Raw genomic sequence first — 9,441 nt, forward strand, 5'->3', positions numbered from 1 at the left:
AATAAAATAGGATCCGAAGATCAATCCAATTAATCCCTTGACCTTCCTTTATCTTAGTAAAGGTTAACAAAGCGGAATTAAGATTCAATTCTCATCATCATTGATAAGGATAGCCAGGATAGGACCTATAGTTTCTCATACCTTGCCAAAAGTTTATTTACAGTCATTTATTTATTTTACTTGCCATTTAAATTGCTTGTTCTTCATTTACTTTATTCGCTAATTAAACTATTTACTCCTCATTCTCAAAACCCCAATTTACAATCTCCATAACCAATAATAAGAACATACTTCCCTGCAGTTCCTTGAGAAGACGACCCGAGGTTTGAATACTTCGGTTATCAATTTATTTAGGGGTTTGTTACTTGTGACAACCAAAACTTTTGTATGAAAGGACTTTTGAAGGTTTAGAAACTATACTTGCAACGAGGATTTATCCGCGAATTTCTAGACCACGCAAAAGTTCCTCTCATCAAAATGGCGCCGTTGCCGGGGAATTGCAATCTTGTGCCTTATTATTGGTTATTGTAAATATTCTTCTTTTACTTGTTTATTTGTTTTTATTTTTCCCTTTTATTTTCATCAGCTACTATGAATTCTCACCCCTTTCGCTTTGAGTTTGGTTCTAATGTTATTGAAAGGAATGAAAGTTATAACAGGAATATGCATCAAGGTCAAACCAATCAAGGATGGATGGAGCCGAGAGGACCTAATCAACCCTTTAGGCAACAATACCCTCCAAGATATCATGGACAAAGACCATTCTGCAATGCATACCCAGCTGAAAGATATGGTGGACAACCTTGTAACTACCAACAAGCCCCACCACGTGCCTATAGACCATCCTCTCAACATAACCTCGAACCACCATGCTCACAAGCTTCTTTTCACCATTCACCACCACATGATCCTCATTTACCCCAGCTCCAATCCAATCACTCCCAAACACCACCACTTCCCCTTGTACCACGTCCAAACCTATCACCCCGGGAATCAGAGATTCGCCTCAAGGAAACAGCAGATCAACTTCAAACAACTATTCATCAACTGGAGCAACCAATAAGTCAATTACTTGCCAGACGTTCGAACATTCAAGGACCTCCCACAACACCATGTTGACAATCTAATGAAGAGCGTAGCATGAAGGAGATACTACAGACTCCAGTGGACATGACAGAGCCTGACTTCGTACTAGAACAAGTAGAGGAAGCTGTCACTGTACAAGAAGAAGAGTTGGTTGAAGACTTAGGAGACGCTGAACCCCCATGGGAATCCAGAGTTGTGGAGAATTCTGTCAAGGATGTTACAATTGATGCTAAGGAGGATAGTGCACAACCTCCAAAGCTAAGATTTTATGAAGAACTAGACAGGATAATTCCAGAAGCAAGTTTCCTTGATGATGATAATGAACTTGCATCTGCAAGTGAATTCTCTGAGATCGAAGACTCTTCCCCAGATGAATACGAAGATGACGCGGAGGTAGATTTCTCTAAACCGCCCATTTATGACCCAAGTGATGAGGAAGACATAGATGGCTTTGATCAGGATGATGTTACATTTGAAGAATTCTGCAAAGAAGTGGAGAATTTCACAGAAGAGCACAAGGGAGTAGAACTCACAGAACCACTGGAACCACCTACCCCAAGGCCATAACCACCCAATACAAGCTTCAAGTGGGTACAATCCTTAACTTTTAACTATATTTTTCCACTTGAATATGGTTTGCTTGAAACAGATGGCCAGCTTAGAGCTCTCTGTGCCTTTAAGAGTAAAAGGAAAATGGCTCGTACTCAGAGCTGGTGCACAAGGTTCGATAAGGTTCCACGCTTCAACTTGAAGTGCACGGATTGGCATCATAATCAACCGGATGGATCTTGGAAAATGTTTGGTTATCCTGGTGAGAATCTAATCTCTAAACTGCCCAGATGGAAAAGTATAGATCAAAACGAAGGTGGATTTAAAAGTAAATTTTGGGATTCTGGAATCTATGCTAACATTCGTCACCCCGGGAGTCTGAGAATCTGTTTGAAGCTGCCCAGAAGCTTCACGTGCCTAGTTTCGGACCTCGGAGGCTATTGGCATTCCAAGCATTGGTGGAGATTTCTGGATGAATTTAAGCATAAGTCGCCATAACAGGAAGCTCCTCCAATGTCCAACTTAAGGACTTTAACTAAAAGTGCTAGGTGGGAGACAACCCACCATGGTATGATCGTTCATTTTTCAATTTTTATTTCGTTTTGTTTGTTTTCAAGTGTTATTTTATTTTATAATATTGAACATGGAATTTTGCATCGCATTCATATTAATCATTGCATTCTGCATACTGCATAAAAAAAAGAGAGAGAGAAGGTGCTCCACGCGACCGCATCATCCATGCGATCGCGTCAAATGGCGTAAAACATTACCCACGCGACCGCATCATTGGTGCACGAAATTGTGATATCTGGTAATGGCTCCAAGAGCTTGGTGCTCTAATCTCAATTCATAATTTGTCACAACTTCGATACAACTAACCAGCAAGTGCACTGGGTCGTCCAAGTAATAAACCTTACGCGAGTAAGGGTCGATCCCACGGAGATTGTTGGTATGAAGCAAGCTATGGTCACCTTGTAAATCTCAGTAAGGCGAATATCAAAAGGTTATGGAGTTTTCGAAATTAAATAAGAAGTAAACATAAAATAAGGATAGAAATACTTATGTAATTCATTGGTTAGAATTTCAGATAAGCGTATAGAGATGCATTCGTTCTTCTGAACCTCTGCTTTCTTGCTGTCTTCATCCAATCAGTCTTACTCCTTTCCATGGCTGGCTTTATGTAAGGGCATCACCGTTGTCAATGGCTACATCCCATCCTCTTGTGAAAATGGTCCAAATGCTCTGTCACGGCACGGCTAATCATCTGAGGTTCTCGATCATACTGGAATAGGATTCACCTTCCTTTTGCATCTGTCACTACGCCCAGCACTCGCAAGTTTGAAGCTCGTCACAGTCATTCAATCCCAGAGTCCTACTCGGAATACCACAGACAAGGTTTAGACTTTCTGGACTCTCATGAATGCCGCCATCAATCTAGCTTATACCACGAAGATTCTGATTAAGAGATCCAAGAGATACTCATTCAATCTAAGGTAGAACGGAAGTGATTGTCAGGCACGTGTTCATAGGGAATGATGATGATTGTCACGTTCATCACATTCAGGTTGAATTGCGAATGAATATCTTAGAAGCGGAATAAGTTGAATTGAATAGAAAAACAGTAGTACTTTGCATTAATCTTTGAGAAACAGCAGAGCTCCACACCTTAATCTATGGAGTGTAGAAACTCTACCGTATGAAAATACATAAGTGAATAGAGGGTAGGCATGGCCGAGTGGCCAGCCCCCAAACGTGATCAATAGATCCAAAGATAATCCAAAGATTTCTAATACAATAGTAAAAAGTCCTATTTATAATAAACTAGCTACTAGGGTTTACAGAAGTAAGTAATTGATGCATAAATCCACTTCCGGGGCCCACTTGGAGTGTGCTTGGGCTGAGCTTGAATGTTCCACGTGTAGAGGCTCTTTCTGGAGTTGAACGCCAGGTTGTAACGTATTTCTGGCGTTCAACTCTGGTTTGTGACTTGTTTCTGGCGTTTAACTCTAGACAGCAGCGTAGAACTGGCATTCAACGCCCTTTTACATCATCTAAACTCGGCCAAAGTATGGACTATTATATATTGCTGGAAAGCTCTGGATGTCTACTTTCCAACGCAATTGGAAGCGTGCCATTTTGAGTTATGTAGCTCCAGAAAATCCACTTTGAGTACAGGGAGGTTAGAATCCAACAGCATCAGCAGTCCTTCTTCTACCTCTGAATCTGATTTTTGCTCAAGTCCCTCAATTTCAGCCAGAAAATACCTGAAATCACAGAAAAATACACAAACTCATAGTAAATTCCATAAATGTGAAATTAACATAAAAACTAATGAAAACATCCCTAAAAGTAACAAGATCCTACTAAAAACATACTAAAAACAATGTCAAAAAGCGTATAAATTATCCGCTTATCACAACACCAAACTTAAATTGTTGCTTGTCCCAAGCAACTGAAAATCAAATAGGATAAAAAGAAGAGAATATACTATAAATTCCAAACAATCAATGAAACATAGCTCCAATCAGATGAGCGGGACTTGTAGCTTTTTGCCTCTTGAATAGTTTTGGCATCTCACTTTATCCATTGAAGTTCAGAATGATTGGCATCTATAGGAACTCAGAGTTCAGATAGTGTTATTGATTCTCCTAGTTCAGTATGATGATTCTTGAACACAACTATTTTATGAATCTTGGCTGTGGCCCTAAGCACTTTATTTTCCAGTATTACCACCGGATACATAAATGCCACAGACACATAATTGGGTGAACCTTTTCAAATTGTGACTCAGCTTTGCTAAAGTCCCCAATTAGAGGTGTCCAGGGTTCTTAAGCACACTCTTTTTTTGCTTTGAACCTTGAGTTTAACCGCTCAGTCTCAAGTTTTCACTTGACACCTTCACGCTACAAGCACATGGTTAGGGACAGCTTGGTTTAGCCGCTTAGGCCAGGATTTTATTCCTTTAGGCCCTCCTATCCACTGATGCTCAAAGCCTTGGGATCCTTTTTATTACCCCTGCCTTTTGGTTTTAAGGGCTTTTGGCTTTTTCTGCTTCCTTTTTCTTTTTCTTTCTATTTTTTTTTCGCCTATTTTTTTTTCTGCAAGCTTTGTTCTTTGCTGCTTTTTCTTGCTTCAAGAATCATTTTTATGATTTTTCAAATTATCAAATAACATGTCTCCTAGTCATCATTCTTTCAAGAGCCAACATATTTAACATTCTTAAACAACAACTTCAAAAGGCATATGCACTGTTCAAGCATACATTCAGAAAATAAGAAGCATTGTCACCACATCAATATAATTAAACTAAGTTCAAGGATAAATTCGAAACTCATGTACTTCTTGTTCTTTTGAATTAAAATATTTTTCATTTAAGAGAGGTGATGGATTCATAGGACATTCATAACTTTAAGACAAAGTTACTAACTACTAATGATCATGTAATGAAGACACAAACATGGATAAGCACTTAACATAGAGAAAACGAAAAACAGAAAGTGAGAACAAGGAATGAGTCCACCTTAGTGATGGTGGCGTTTTGAGGAACCAATGATGTCCTTGAGCTCTTCTATGTCTCTTCCTTGTCTTTGTTGCTCCTCGCTCATTGCTTTTTGATCTTCTCTGATTTCATGAAGGATGATGGAGTGCTCTTGATGTTCCACCCTTAGTTGTCCCATGTTGGAACTTAATTCTCCTAGGGAGGTGTTGATTTTCTCCCAATAGTTTTGTGGAGGAAAATGCATTTGAGGCATCTCCGGGATCTCATGGTGATGAGCTTCCTGCGCCTCTTGAGCTCCATGAATGGGCTCTCTTGCTTGCTCCATCTTTTTCTTAGTGATGGGCTTCTCTTCCTCAATGTGAATGTCTCCTTCTATGAAAGCTCCAGCTGAGTAACATAGATGGCAAATAAGATGGGGAAAAGCTAGCCTTGCCCCAGGAGAGGGCTTTTTGGCTATTTTGTAGAGTTCAAGGGAGATGACTTCATGAACTTCTACTTCCTCTCCAATCATGATGCTATGGGTCATGATGGCCCGATCCACAGTAACTTCAGATCGGTTGCTAGTGGGATGATGGAGCGTTGGATGAACTCCAACCATCCTCTAGCCATAGGCTTGAGGTCCAGTCTTCTTAGTTGAACCGGCTTGCCTTTGGAGTCAATCTTCCATTGAGCTCCTTCCACACATATGTCCATGAGGACTTGGTCCAACCTTTGATTAAAGTTGACCCTTCTAGTGTAGGGGCGCTCATCTCCTTGCATCATAGGCAAGTTAAACGCCAGCCTCACATTCTCCGGACTAATAATCTAAGTATTTCCCCCGAACCATTGTAACTTAATTCTTTGGATTCGGGTTCTTACTTTGATCATGGTTCCTAGTGATCCATGCATTGGTATAGAACTCTTGAACCATTAGGATGCCGACTTGTTGGATGGGGTTTGTTAGAACTTCCCAACCTCTTCTTTGGATTTCATGTCGGATCTCCGGATACTCATTTCTCTTGAGTTTGAAAGGGACCTCGGGGATCACCTTCTTCTTGGCCACAACATCATAGAATTGGTCTTGATGGGCTTTGGAGATGAACCTTTCCATCTCCCATGACTCGGAGGTGGAAGCTTTTGTCTTCCCTTTCCCTTTTCTAGAGGATTCTCCGGTCTTGGGTGCCATCAATGGTAATGGAAAAACAAAAAGCTTATGCTTTTACCACACCAAACTTAGAGTTTTGCTCGCCCTCGAGCAAGAAGAGAAAGAATAGATGAAGAAGAAGAAGAAATAGAGGAGAGGGAGAAGGGGTTGCGTTTCGGCCATTTAGGGTGGGTTTGGGTGGGAAATTGATTTTGAATTTTGAAGGTAGGTGGAGTTTATGGGGAAGAGTGGATGGATGTGAGTGGTGAAGAGGTGGTAGGGAAGAGAGATTGAGGTGATTGGTGAAGGGTTTTGGGGAAGAGTGTTTATGGGATTGTGTGAAAAAGGGGTGAGAAGAAGTAAGTGGAGGTAGGTGGGGATCTTGTGGGGTCCACAGATCCTGAGGTGATCTTGTGGGGTCCACAGATCCTGAGGTGTTCAAGGATTTACAACCTTACACCAAATTGGGCATGCAAAATGCCCTTGCACACAACTCTGGGCGTTCAGCGCCAGATTGGTGCTTGTTCTGGGCGTTGAACGCCCATTTGTTGCCCATTCTTGGCGTTGAACGCCAGAACCATGCTTGTTCTGGGCATTCAGCGTCAGCTTTTCTCCAGGGTGCATTTCTGGCGTTCAAACGCCCAGATGCTGCCCATTTCTGGCGTTCAGCGCCAGAACCATGCTCTGTTCTGGCGTTGAACGCCCAAAACATGCTTCTTACTGGCGTTTAAACGCCAGTAAGGTCTTCCTCCAGGGTGTGATTTTTCTTCTGCTATTTTTGATTCCGTTCTCAATTTTTTTGATTTATTTTGTGACTCCACATGATCATGTACCTATAAAGACATATAACTAATAAAAATATAATTAAATAAAAATTGGGTTGCCTCCCAACAAGCGCTTCTTTAATGTCAATAGCTTGACAGTGGGCTCTCATGGAGCCTCACAGAAGTTCAGAGCATTGTTGAGACTCCCCAACACCAAACTTAGAGTTTGATTGTGGCCTCCCAACACCAAACTTAGAGTTTGACTGTGGGGGCTCTAGTTGACTCTGTTTTGAGAGAAGCTTTTTATGCTTCCTCTCCATGGATGCAGAGAGAGATCCTTGAGTTGTAAACACAAGGTTGTCCTCATTGATTTGAAGGATCAATTCTCCTCTGTCCACATCAATCGCAGCTCTTGCTGTGGCTAGGAAGGGTCTTCCAAGGATGATGAATTCATCCTCATACTTCCCAGTATCTAGGACTATGAAATCAGCAGGGATGTAAAGGCCTTCAACCTTTACTAACACGTCCTCTACTTGTTCATACGCCTGTTTTCTTGAATTGTCTGCCATCTCTAATGAGATTTTAGTGGCTTGCACCCCAAAGATTCTCAGTTTCTCTATTACAGAGAGGGGCATGAGGTTTATCCCTGAACCAAGGTCACACAGAGCCTTAAAGATCATGGTGCCTATGGTACAAGGTATTAAGAACTTTCCAGGATCCTGTTTCTTCTGAGGCAATGTCAGTTGATCTAGATCACTTAGTTCATTGGTGAACAAGGGAGGTTCATCTTCCCAAGTTTCAATGCCAAATAATTTGGCATTCAGCTTCATGATTGCACCAAGGTATTTGGTGACTTGCTCCTCAGTGACATCCTCATTCTCTTCAGAAGAGGAATACTCATCTGAGCTCATGAATGGCATAAGGAGGTTTAATGGAATCTCTATGGTCTCTAGATGAGCCTCAGATTCCTTTGGTTCCTCAAAGGGAAACTCCTTATTGATCACTGGACGTCCCAGGAGGTTTTCCTCACTGGGATTCACGTTCTCCTCTCCCTCTTTGGGTTCGGCCATGGTGATCAATTCAATGGCCTTGCACTCTCCTTTTGGATTTTCTTCTATATTGCTTGGGAGAGTACTAGGAGGGATTTCAGTGATCCTTTTACTCAGCTGGCCCACTTGTGCTTCCAAATTTCTAATGGAAGACCTTGTTTCATTCATGAAACTTACAGTGGCCTTAGATAGATCAGAGACTAAGTTTGCTAAATTAGGGGTATTTTGTTCAGAGTTCTCTGTCTGTTACTGAGTGGATGATGGAAAAGGCTTGCTATTACTAAACCTGTATCTTCCACCATTATTAAAGCCTTGTTGAGGCTTTTGTTGATCCTTCCATGAGAGATTTGGATGATTTCTCCATGATGGATTATAGGTGTTTCCATAAGGTTCACCTAAGTAATTTACTTCTGCTATTGCAGGATTCTCAGGATCATAAGCTTCTTCTTTAGAAGATGCCTATTGAGTACTGTTGGACGCAGCTTGCATTCCATTCAGATTCTGAGAAATCATATTGACTTGCTGAGTCAATATTTTGTTCTGAGCCAATATGGCATTCAGAGTATCAATTTCAAGAACTCCATTCTTCATAGGCGTCCCATTACTCACAGGATTCCTCTCAGAAGTGTACATGAACTGGTTATTAGCAACCATGTCAATGAGTTCTTGACCTTCTGCAGGCGTTTTCTTTAGGTGAATGGATCCACCTGCAGAAGTATCCAATGACATTTTAGCTAATTCAAACAGACCATCATAGAATATATCCAGGATGGTCCATTCTGAAAGCATGTCAGTAGGACACTTTTTGGTCAGTCCTTTGTATCTCTCCCAAGCTTCATAGAGAGATTCACCTTCTTTCTGTCTGAAGGTCTGAACATCCACTCTAAGCTTACTCAGCTTTTGAGGAGGAAAGAACTTGGCTAAGAAAGCCTTGACCAGCTTATCCCAAGAGTTCAGGCTATCCTTAGGTTGAGAGTCCAACCACACTCTAGCTCTGTCTCTTACAGCAAAAGGGAAAAGCATGAGCCTGTAGACTTCAGGATCTACTCTATTAGTCTTAACAGTATCACATATCTGCAAGAATTCAGTTAAAAACTGAAAAGGATCTTCGGATGGAAGTCCATGAAACTTGTAGTTCTGCTGCATCAGAGAAACTAGCTGAGGTTTCAGCTCAAAATTGTTTGCTCCAATGGCAGGAATGGAGATGCTTCTTCCACGTAAATTGGAATTAGGTGCAGTAAAGTCACCAAGCATCCTTCTTGCATTATTATTATTTTCGGCTGCCATCTCCTTTTCCTGTTCGAAAATTTCTGAAAGGTGCTTGCTGGATTGTTGTAATTTAGCTTCTCTTAATTTTCTCTTCAGAGTCCT

At 41.2% G+C, this 9,441-nt stretch overlaps 1 non-coding gene across 1 annotated transcript; it reads left to right on the plus strand.

Moving 5' to 3' along the window:
- The first annotated feature begins 8,853 nt into the window (after positions 1–8,853).
- LOC148548722 (small nucleolar RNA R71) lies at positions 8,854–8,961 on the plus strand. The gene has a single exon (XR_015897550.1). It is a non-coding gene; the product is annotated as a small nucleolar RNA R71 (small nucleolar RNA).
- Positions 8,962–9,441: the final 480 nt, after the last annotated feature.

This window comes from Arachis ipaensis, chromosome B8 (genome assembly GCF_059453495.1).
Source record: "Arachis ipaensis isolate K30076 ecotype BB chromosome B8, ASM5945349v1, whole genome shotgun sequence".
Lineage (NCBI taxonomy): Eukaryota > Viridiplantae > Streptophyta > Magnoliopsida > Fabales > Fabaceae > Arachis > Arachis ipaensis.